Here is a 12,933-nt window from a genome sequence, read left to right on the forward strand (position 1 = left end):
TTATTGCCATATAAAGTTAAGCCGTATCGCAAAGTCTGAATTAGCTGTTAACCAAAAAGTGATGACACCTTTTTTAGACGCCCCACTGATTTTCAGAAACTTTGGGGGCCCATAAAAAAAAATCGGTCACCAAAATAGACAAATTGAGTATAGGGTTTCACTACCCTATGGTAGTAGAGTCGAACCTATATAGTCATGATCGTGTGTTTTTTTTCACTGTTGCACTGTGTAATAATATAGCACTGGTAAAAATAACTGAGTTGAATGAAGGGGACTAGTCATGAAAAGCTCTTTTAATAATAAATTCGTTAAGAATATTCGAAATGTCATCCACATGACATTTGACAGTTGTAACGGCCTTATGTTAACATGGCCTTTAAATATAAGTTTGCAAAAAAGCGATTTGGACTTGTATAAAGCTTCAAATTTAATAAAATCACTTAAGTTAACATTCGAAAATAAAAGAGATGAAGCCAATATGCATTTTAACATTGTATTATTTTTTATATTGCAAATCAATTTGTGTTGTAAAGCCAAGATTTTAGCAAAATCCCCCCATACAAAACTGCGAGTAATTTTATCGCATTGTGGCATACATTGCATTGTTGGACTCAGTATTGAAGGATTTAAACATTCGTTATACAGAAGATATTTTACAACAATTCCCAAAAAACTTTTCAAAAATCCCAAAATTGGGATTTTTTAGATTTTTGCATATATTGAAGGCACCAAGCTTCTTCAAAAAAATATAATAAAACTATCATAAATAAATCTCGCTGACCAAATTATAAATTTTGAAAATTTTTTAAAACTCAAAAAGAAAATTTATAACCCCCTGTCTATACCTTATAAATTTTTATCATGATAAACATCAAAATGGATGTCAAGATATAAAATTATTAGGTATAGTCCCATTTATTAGTATTATTGCCTCGTTATGACAAAATTGTTAGTGCTTTTGCTCAGACAACTTTGTCTTGACAACAAATGTCATTTATTGATATGATAAATATTTGTCAAGTATAGACAAAGGGTAAGCAAAATTTCTATATGAAATTTTTCATTGGCAACAAAAATGGAAAAATGCAGTAATATTCCATGTGAAAGTTTAAAGGCATTTTTAGAATGTGACATTTATCTACCTCAACCACCATAAAATATTAAAAATATTTAATACAGTACAAAATGTAAATATACTTTGTATATAAATTTTAAAATGTTCGTCATTTTTCGAGTTTTTTCCCTTTTGTGTTTTCGCCAAAAGTCTTGTTTTTCTAACAGATTTACTTTAAGAACTTGGAGATTATCTTGGAGATATTTTTCGAATACTATAATAGTTTTCAAAATATTAAATATTTTTCCAATTTTAATAAAAAATATTTATAAAAAGTTGTCTCTCTTTAAGTAAAACTGTTGTAGTAAAAAAAAAACATGGCTTGTAGTAAAGACTTAAAAGTGCAAATATTTTTAAAATGTTTGTCATATTTGTTATCAGCGTGATATAATTGTATAAAAAAATGTTTTGGATGAAGTCCCTTTTAATTTTTTTTTATTTTTTTAAATCTTTATTTTTTTAAATAAATAATATTGTTTTGAATGAAATACATGTAAACATAAAATATATGAATCAAATAGTTATACGGGAATACAAAATTAATTTTTTGTTAAGAATTAGTGTGCTGAATTCCCAATAATTGATAAATTCACTGACATTTATTGTTGGGGGATAAGCTAGTTCGTATGCGCATTTCACTGGTTGCTTAGGCCAGATCATCAGGAAACCTTATCCCAAAACGCTTTAGAAAAACTAAAGATATTATACAAATAAAACACTAGAGTGAATGAGAATTACAGATACTCAAGCTTTATTTGTAAAAATATCAAAGCTTAAACAAAACACCAACAATAAACAGTGAGTTTATGTTTTCTTACATTAATAAATATGATATAAAATCGTGTAAAAATTTAATTTCAATAAACTTTATTTTGATCTTATCATTAGTTAATTAACTTGGAGGATAAAATATGTTTTCTAAAAAAAAATTCACCTCCCCCAAATTCTTTGGCTGGATCCGCACCTGCTTTATTGATATGTTTATATTGTATATCGTGAACAAATTTTGAGCTCTTTTTCCATAGGTCAAACTTATAAGGATGAAACTGATAAAAGTTAATTTTCGACATCCTTGCGATATCACCAATATATCCTGGAATTTAGATAAACTAATTTGATGACAAAGAAAACATAATTTAGTATGGAATACCAGTATAAAAATGCTTTTTTAATTTTAGTCTCCATTTATGCAATAAAAAAATACCAAAAAAATCAAAGCCGCGATATTTTAAAAACAAGAGCTGCCCTAAAACAACTAAAGATTGTTTTGAAAACTACATGTCCCAAGTATTTTTTATCAGTTACAATTTTCGCTGCACCAAAGCAAAATGTAAATTTTGTTCCTCTGTGTTATTTACTTTCTTAGCTATAAGACGCTAAGACTGTCACATGCACTGATAAGAAATTGTTTCGTATAAAGTTTGAAGACTGTCGCAATTATAGTTCTGCAGATATTCGAAAATACTATTTACTTTTCCTGAGAGGCGCCACGCTCACTAATCTAATTATAGTTCTCAAAATATTAAGAAATAACTATATACTTTGTATGGGAGGTGACTTTCAAAATTATAGTATTCGATAATAAATATTTACATATTTTATTATTTTGTATGGTAGGTACCACTAATACAATCCCGGCCTTTTTTAAGCCAATCTAACAAAATACCAAGATTTGGAAAATAGAATAGTGAGAATCATCTTTATTAATATTAATTTAATAGTACACAAATTTTAATTTCCAAAAAATATATGTAGGAAAATGGTGAAAGTGATAACGGGATTAATGATTATTAATATTGCTGTTTTTGTCAAGTTCACATTATAATCCCAGCATGTCATTATGCATATAACCACCAAAAAATTTACTGCATTTAAAACCCAGTAATAACAAATTTAAAGAAAATTTAAATTGAGTATTTTTTAGTTAACATGAAAATAACATAATCCATTTAAAATCGCATAGTTCAAAATATAAAAAAATAAAAAAAAGGAAAAAAGTAAATTACAAAATCACGTCCTGTTTAATCTTCGTATACTAACTCTGCGTACGCTTAAGAGCAACAGTATTACGTATAAGGTGACCATTATTCCAATGCATCAACTATTAAACATATGCAGAACCCAAATATTTTAAATTTTCGTATTTTTTTTGAAACGTCAAATAAAAACTTTTTGTGATTGAGAACACCTAATTTTAGATTTAATTGAATTTTATAACCAATGAAAGATTGCTTAAACTGTAATGAAATTTAATAAAGACACAGTCAGATTAAATTTACTAATTCTTCGTATGCTGGAACATTAATTCGATTACAATTGTGTGTTTTTATTACAAACATAAATATTGACATAACCACTAAATAAAATATCGAGGGTTTATACAAGTTGATGTTTTTTTATTAAGCTGGACACACCCACTACACCAGCATGCTGGTACAAAATAAATTTTTACCAAAAATTGTGAGGAAAAGGTTGTAATGAATAACGATAAACTTTGTAATGCATTTATTATTGCTATTATCCTAAAACGAAAAAGGAGTAAAAAACGCGTTTGGATGAAGAAATTGCTAGAAAACGAAGGAAAGCTAGGTTTTATTTAACTTTTATGAGCTAATTTTACAACACTCGATTCAATCATACAGGTACAATAAAAAAATATCAAACTATTTTTGCTAAAGCACCAACAGCTGGTATAATCACACTACAAGCTCTCATACACGGCCAATCAGCTGGCACAATTACTTGATTGCACATTCATGATGGTGTAGTGTATGGGCTAGTGTGATCGGCGCGGTTTTTAATAACCGGTTATAACCGGTTTTTTTGCTAAGGTCGGTTTCGGTTTTTTTGTAAATCTCATATTTCGAATATCGAAACCGGGTTTTTCTTCTCGAATAGCCGGTTTTTTCTAAAAGTGTGTTTTTATGAGTTTTAGTGTATTAAAAACTTTAAAAAATATTCAAAATCCAAAAAAAAAATTATTCAATATATGTACATACATATTTCAAAATATTTCAACTATTTTAAAAGACTTTTTATAAGAGATAATTTTTCTTCATAAGGACTTCAAATTTACTGACGTTAACGATCTTCGGGTCAAATTTGACCCAAATATAAAATAGATTTTTGTTTTTAAAAAACCTAAAGTAGTTGTTGACATTTGAAATTAAATTAAAGTCATTAAAAATAGGAGTAGAAATACTTCTTTTTTTAAAAAATGGAGTACTTCTTGTAGTGCTACCAAAGCTCTAAAAAAGTGTAACTTAATTCTGCGTAACAAAAGACCTTTAAGTCCAAACTAGTTTACAAATATTTGTTTGCCAATTTGTTTTTCTAAAAACCGAATATAGTTGTTGACATTTGAAATGAAATAAAATTCATAAAATATCAACCACTCACTTTTAGAAAAAATTAAATATTAATTTCAAAATGGGTCAAATTTGAACCGAAGACCTGGAAGGATAAAAGAAGTAATCAAAATTGTTTTAATTACTATTATTTTAATAAATAAAACCTTTTTCTTCTTATTTCTAGGCGTTTTTATATTTTTCGAAAAAACCGGTTAACCGGTTATTATAAACAAACTGAAACCGAAACCGGTTTATATTAATTTACAATTTTTCGAAGAAACCGAAAACCGGTTTCTAAAAAATGTCGAAGAATCGATTACCCTAGTATGGGCCCTATAACACGAGTTTTCAATATTTGCTTAGTTGAATAGGGCATAGTTTTACATACGTTAAGAACTTCGAAGTTGTAAGAAAGTTTATACATAAAGCTAATCAGCTTTCTAGAATTTTACACAGAATTTCTTTTTGTAGGAAGCTGTGCTACGTGGGTCTTTAAAAAAATTTGCTTACTTTCTCAGGACATACTCCAAAACGTTTCAAATGTAGGATGTAGGGAATTCATTTTGTTGGTTGATCGGGCTTGCCTGACTATACCATTTTACTTGTTTATTAAAAAGTATTCTTCGTTTCTTTTCACAACGGTTTTTGTTATATTTATCTATATGGGGGATTTCATGTCAAGTGAACCAACTTTTGAAATCGATGTCTTCCGATCGGGATGAAATTTGCACCAAGGTTAGCTCTATTGGATAGTAACTCAGACACAACATCGGTCGAGAACTCTCTGAGTTATAGGGGGTAAAATTTTGACAATTTGGTCAAACAGGGGTTTTTTCTTATCCATGTAACTTATTACCTATTGTTCTTAGCAAAATGTGTTCCAAATAGTATAGATAGCTATTTCTTCGATCTTTCGAAAAAAAAATATTTAAAAAAAAAAATAAAAAATTTTTAATATTTTTTTCCGAAATCAAAAACTTTTTTGACTTTTTTTTAAAATACGCTATTTTTTTTTATTTTTTTTTTTTTCTTAAAATAAAGTTTAGATATTTTCCTTGAACACCTACTTGGTCGCTTAGTGGGATGCGAGTGGGATATCTATCAAAATAAATATTTTGTAACTCAAAACATAAAATTTTTGACTTTTTTTGCAAAATCAAAAACTTTGTTGACTTTTTTTTTTCAAAATGGACCCTTTTTTAATCTTTTTTTTTAGGTCAAACAAAAGCTTAGATATTATCCTTGAAGACCCTTTTGGTCGCTTAGTGGGATGCGAGTGGGATATCTATCAAAATAAATATTTTTTAACTCAAGACTTACAATTTTTGACTTTTTTTTTTGCAAATACGATTTTTTTTCCAAATGGGCCCTTTTTTTAAAATTTTTTTTGTAGTCAAAAGAAAGCTTAGGTCCATTCCTTTAAGATATTTTTAGTCCCTTAGTGGGATGCGAGTAGGATATCTATCAAAATAAATATTTTGTAACGCAAGACATACAATTTTTTAATTTTTTTTTGCAAAATCAAAATTTTTTTCCAATATGGGCCCTTTTTTAATTTTTTTTTTTGCTCAAAAGAAAGCCTAGGTCCATTCCTTTAAGATATTTTTAGTCCCTTAGTGGGATGCGAGTGGGATATCTATCAAAATAAATGTTTTAACACAAAAATTGTATGTCTTGAGTTACAAAACATTTATTTTGATATATATCCCACTCGCATCCCACTAAGCGATCAAAACCATCTTAAAGGAATAGGCCTAAGCTTTCTTTATAGCAAAAAAAAAAAATTACAAAAAGGGCCCATTTTAAAAAAAAGTCAAAAAAGTTTTTGATTTTGCCAAAAAATCAAAAATTGTATATCTTGAGTTACAAAATATTTATTTTGATAGATATCCCACTCGTATCCCACTAAGGGACCTAAAATATCTTAAAGGAATGGACCTAAGCTTTCTTTTGACTAAAAAAAAAATTTTAAAAAAGGGCCCATTTTGAAAAAAAATTCGAATTTGCAAAAAAAAAGTCAATAATTGAATGTCTTGAGTTACAACATTTTTATTTTAATAGATATGCTACTCACATCTTCCTAAGTGACAAAATAGGTCTTAAAGGAAAAGACCTAAGCTTTCTTTTGAGCAAAAAAAATTTTTAAAAAAAAGTCCCATATTGGAAAAAAATTTCGATTTTGCAAAAAAAAATTAAAAAATTGTATGTCTTGCGTTACAAAATATTTATTTTGATATATATCCCACTCGCATCCCACTAAGCGATCAAAACCATCTTAAAGGAATAGGCCTAAGCTTTCTTTATAGCAAAAAAAAAAATTACAAAAAGGGCCCATTTTAAAAAAAAGTCAAAAAAGTTTTTGATTTTGCCAAAAAATCAAAAATTGTATATCTTGAGTTACAAAATATTTATTTTGATAGATATCCCACTCGCATCCCACTAAGGGACCTAAAATATCTTAAAGGAATGGACCTAAGCTTTCTTTTGACTAAAAAAAAAATTTTAAAAAAGGGCCCATTTTGAAAAAAAATTCGAATTTGCAAAAAAAAGTCAATAATTGAATGTCTTGAGTTACAACATTTTTATTTTAATAGATATGCTACTCACATCTTCCTAAGTGACAAAATAGGTCTTAAAGGAAAAGACCTAAGCTTTCTTTTGAGCAAAAAAAATTTTAAAAAAAAAGTCCCATATTGGAAAAAAATTTCGATTTTGCAAAAAAAAATTAAAAAATTGTATGTCTTGCGTTACAAAATATTTATTTTGATAGATATCCTACTCTCATCCCACTAAGGGACTAAAAATATCTTAAAGGAATGGACCTAAGCTTTCTTTTGACTACAAAAAAAATTTTTAAAAAAGGGCCCATTTGGAAAAAAAATCGTATTTGCAAAAAAAAAAGTCAAAAATTGTAAGTCTTGAGTTAAAAAATATTTATTTTGATAGATATCCCACTCGCATCCCACTAAGCGACCAAAAGGGTCTTCAAGGATAATATCTAAGCTTTTGTTTGACCTAAAAAAAAAGATTAAAAAAGGGTCCATTTTGAAAAAAAAAAGTCAACAAAGTTTTTGATTTTGCAAAAATGTCAAAAATTTTATGTTTTGAGTTACAAAATATTTATTTTGATAGATATCCCACTCGCATCCCACTAAGCGACCAAGTAGGTGTTCAAGGAAAATATCTAAACTTTATTTTAAGAAAAAAAAAAAAATAAAAAAAATAGCGTATTTTAAAAAAAAGTCAAAAAAGTTTTTGATTTCGGAAAAAAAATATTAAAAATTTTTTATTTTTTTTTTTAAATATTTTTTTTCGAAAGATCGAAGAAATAGCTATCTATACTATTTGGAACACATTTTGCTAAGAACAATAGGTAATAAGTTACATGGATAAGAAAAAACCCCTGTTTGACCAAATTGTCAAAATTTTACCCCCTATAACTCAGAGAGTTCTCGACCGATGTTGTTGAAAAATTGTGTCTGAGTTACTATCCAATAGAGCTAACCTTGGTGCAAATTTCATCCCGATCGGAAGACATCGATTTCAAAAGTTGGTTCACTTGACATGAAATCCCCCATATATATAAAAGTGAATGTGTGTCTATATGTATGTATGTTTATTATTATTAGTTTGGGATCTATAGAATGCTAAACGGCTGAACCGATTTGCTTGAAATTTTTACAGTATATTTACGTATGTCTGGAAGGAGCTATAGGCTACTTTTTGTTTTGAAATTTGGGCGTGGTACCTCCCATACAAAGTTAATTTTAAAAATCAAATATTTAAGAAACTATAATAGCTATAGTCCTCAAATTTTGCATGAGCAATTCCACTGTTTGTTTAAATATTTGCGGCAAAAATGGGATTAGTAGCCACAGAGGGCGTGGCACCTCCCATATGATGATTATTTAAAAAATCTAACATATGGGGATACAATAAGAGATAGAATCCATACATTTTGTACGGATATTCTACCATCAATTTTAATATTTAGGACAAGAATGGGCGGACTAAAATAGTGGGCGTGGCACCTTCCAAACAATCTAAATACTAAAATTCATAACTATCTGTATAATTGTAGTACATACTACGTTCAAATTTTGTATGAACTACTTATTTACGCCAAAAATGGGCAAAATAGCAATAGTGGGCGTGGCACCTCCCATATATGTGATGCAAAATTATATACAGGGACAGCTATAGCAGCTATCAATATTAATATTTAGTACAGAAATGCGCGGACTACCAAAAATATTAAGTAAATGTTAAAATTTGTATGTATACATTTGAAACCCTTATATATATATATATATACAGTGGTGGCCACCAATTTAAGACAAATACTTGAATTTTTTTCATCAACTGAATTTTAAGTGCGATAGATCCAAAATAAAAGGACCTCTAAAGGTATGAAATTTATTATTAATGTTTCTAGTTTCTGAAAAATATTTGGAAAAATCGGTAAAACATATATGGACAAAGATATGTAGAAATACGTTGACCCACCTCAGCGAACATCCGCTATTAATAACATGATATGAGCGAAACTAATGGAACTAAAAATACTAAATTTGGTCCGAATATTATATAATAATAAAAATATAATGATATAAATATGAGAAAATATGTTTATTTAAAAAAAATTTTTTTTGGTCAAGTTGTAGAAAAATTGCATGTGTTCGTGGTGAATATGTATGAATTGACACAGTCGAATAAAACACACGTGTGTGTTAAAACAGTCCTCATGCATACATATTTGTGGAAATATTTGAAAAAATTATTGACAATCACGTGGAATTTAGCAAACAATTTTTGTCTTAAATTCCTGGCCACCACTGTATATATATTATATATATAATTATATATATATTATATATATATTTATATATATAAAAGTCAATATGTGTTTGTTTGTATGATTGTTTGTATGGTAAGGCAATTAAGGCAATTAATGAACAACAAATTTGCGGACTAAATCTAGAAAATCCATGTTTTTCACATGAACAGAAACTTATTTTAGATAGACTAAATATATTGTAAATCTTTACGGTACGGGTAGCGAAGCACACCGGGTTTTAGCTAGTATTTTATAAAATATAAAAAATCAAATAATGCAAATTTTAAATATTATTTAACACTTAAGTAGTGAAGATAGAAGGATGAAATTATATCATGTGGTATTCAATATTTGGATCTTTAACCCACTAGTTTTTTGAAAAAAAATTATTGGAAATCTAAAAGGATATTCAAGGATAAAAATTTTAAAGTTCAGTTTTAACATCTTTTTATCATGACAGAATTAAACCAAAATAATACGAAATATTTTACAACCCTTCTTGATCATTTGACATCAAATTTGGCATAGTAGGATGATTTAAAACATGTTTTCAAAAATTTACTCCTCTGAAAATTTGAAGTCCTTTAAAAATGAAACAGGATCACGAAATGAAAAACTAAAAACGCAGTTTTTCTCCATTTAATTTAAAGTTTTAGACGTATATCATCCGGTTCGTGTCTAATATTGAGAGTCGTACGGTGTAATATATATTTGGTCAATTCACAAGGCCTCTTATCATGTCATATTGTCATAATGTTCTAATATTTCACAATGGTTTTTATGCTTTTCAAGCTAAAAATGTCCTAAAATAATACTACTTTGCATGCTATGTTTATTGTGTTATCGTAACCACCCAGCAGAACCTGCGCCAAAAGCCTAAGAGTCGGTTAAGCCGAGCTGCCGTGTCGTGATATATTAGGACATTATGACAATAAGACTGATAAGAGACCTTGTGAATTGATCAATTATATTTTATAAAAAACACTTTTAATATTTTTTTACTAACAAAATAAATTGTGTGTTAGTTAGCACAATACAAATTTTATGAAAAAAACCATTGTAAATTTTTTTTTTTTTTAATTTAAATGACAGATGACAAATTAGTCAGGGAATACGTTGCTATATTTGAATATAAACCCTCGATATATTTGATTTTTTTTATTTATTTCAAAAACTTATTTTACTTTGAATGATTCAAAATACATATTTAATTTTATTCTACTTGTTGCTGTTCGATCTTACAAAACACTTGTAAGAGTAAACAACGTCGAACTAATTTGTGCTAAAAATAATGGTTATGTTTTTTTTGAGTAAATATTTGGCAGTCTGACCCCACCTTAAGAAATCTGTTAAGATAATAGAATTTTAGTTATTGCCGCATAATTCCTATCGAACTTAATAATTACACAGCATAACAAAATGGAGTTTTTTTTTAAATTTTCTGAAATAAAAATAGCTGACCCTTATGTATTTTCATCAGCTCTAGTTTTAAAGATATAGGGACATTTATTATTTGCATAATTTACATCAGTACTTCGCGATTGGTCCTCGAAACCTTAAAATACTTTCTGGATTATTATCAATCTCCTTATAAATACCTATCAGTTGGTGGAGTTACATTATTGAAATTCTTGTGTTTTAGGTTTAGTCTTTAAAACTTTTTCTATTGTTAATTTTCTGAAATAAAAATAAGTTATCCTTATGTATTTTTGTCCGGTGATTACAAATATATTTTTAGTTTTTTTCTACCATCTCTTGTTTGTGCATTATTTAAAAAAGTACTTTAAATTTTTCTTTTTAACTCCATCCAAATGAATTGAGTTTTTATGTCAAATTTATCATTAATAATATAATGGCTATGAAGCAAAGACTTCCTTAGTAAGGAGCAATGTGAAAGATTTCAACACGAGTATTGGAGGAACGATATCAAGGAAGACGGGACCTCCATATGATGGCAGATTACAGCTGGAATCGTTGTGGGGATATAAAGCAGGCTCTTTACTCAAGAAAATTCCAGAAGAAAACATTTTGTACGTAAAATAAATTTGGTAAAAATATTTTATTTTCATGTGAAACATTGAGAAACATTTTTGGTATAATTTAAAAGAAAATTAGATAAAATATGAAGTTGTTTTCTAAATATTTTTGGACCCTTAAAATTTATTGAAAATTGTTCTTTGGAATATCTAGTTTGTTCATACATTGAAAAATGTGTGAAAAAAAGTAGATTTTTCGAAGTTTTCAGAACTAACCTAATAAACATAATTTTAAACATCCTTGCAGTACAAGTTAGATATCCTGACATACTCACCAAAGTGATTACACTCAAATGAAAGTGATTTTTGTGTAGTTCAATAATTCAGAAAATATTTGGATTGGTCTGTCGTTCGTGAAATATTAAGGGAATAATAAAAAAATGGTGTAAATTATGCAAATATTATATATCACTATATCTTTAAAACTAGATCTGATCGAAACAAGTTAAGTATCGGTCAAGCCCGACCATATAATACCCTACACTAAGTAAATAAGCAAAACATTTTTCTTTTAAAATTTCAATAATTTATATTCGTGAGTGATTTTCGAAATGGGCCTTATATGGAAGCTATGACTAATTATGGACCGGTCATCATGAAATTAGGTCGTGTGATTTATATCTATATGGAAGTTATTTATGTTGAATTTTGTGTGTATACCAACATTTTTAGGAGATTTATGCATATTAAAGTGATTTTCGGAAGCGCCCAGCAAAAACTTGGTAATGACTTGCAATTACTGAACAGCTTACTCTTCAATGACTACTACATACCACCTGCATTACATACAAGTAATTTAGTAATGGATGGAATATATTCTGATACATAAGTACCTGTTTATAAGCTAAAGTCTACAAAAACAAAGTAAACAAACTAAATAAACAAACAGAACAAATAATCAGTTACTTTTTCTCAATTTGCACATTTATTTTATTGCATGTTTATTTTTAGAAAAACAGAAAATAATATAGTACTACTGAGTGAAAACCATTATTTGATGCACAATAAAATAACTAAGCAGTGGTGTAGTGAGTAGAACAGCAGACTAGCAAACGGATAGTTCTTGGTTCGACTCTTGGCTGCGACTTATTTTTTTTTTTTATTTTTTGAACTCAGAAAGAGATTCTGAGTCGATTAAACGATCGGTATACTTTAAGGTGGGTGTTATACTAATATTTTTGGGCGTTAAAAACATCTGCACAAACGTCTAATACCCTCCCCACAATTTATGGCCAAAACTCAAATCTTGCGATGACATTTTTGGTACTGCAATGTTGAAGTAAACACTTGAAATATACTTATTTGGACTTCTGTTTTTTGAAAAACCTACTACACGTTAGACCGCGATGAAACAAAAATAAAATATCTTTCGTAAATTAAAAAAATATATATTCCTATTATGTTGTTACTATGCTTATCCAACAGAGTTTTTAGTTAAATAAAGAAAATAATAAAATATTTCTTATTTAGATTATAGTTGATGATATATATTTTATATGTCAAAAGTTAAATCTTAAAAAAATTTGCTGATGTGCAGAATATAATAGATATATTTTATTCATTATTATTTTTTTTATTTTTATATAGACTTCAGTT

The sequence above is a fragment of the Calliphora vicina genome, chromosome 2 (genome assembly GCF_958450345.1).
Source record: "Calliphora vicina chromosome 2, idCalVici1.1, whole genome shotgun sequence".
NCBI lineage: Eukaryota > Metazoa > Arthropoda > Insecta > Diptera > Calliphoridae > Calliphora > Calliphora vicina.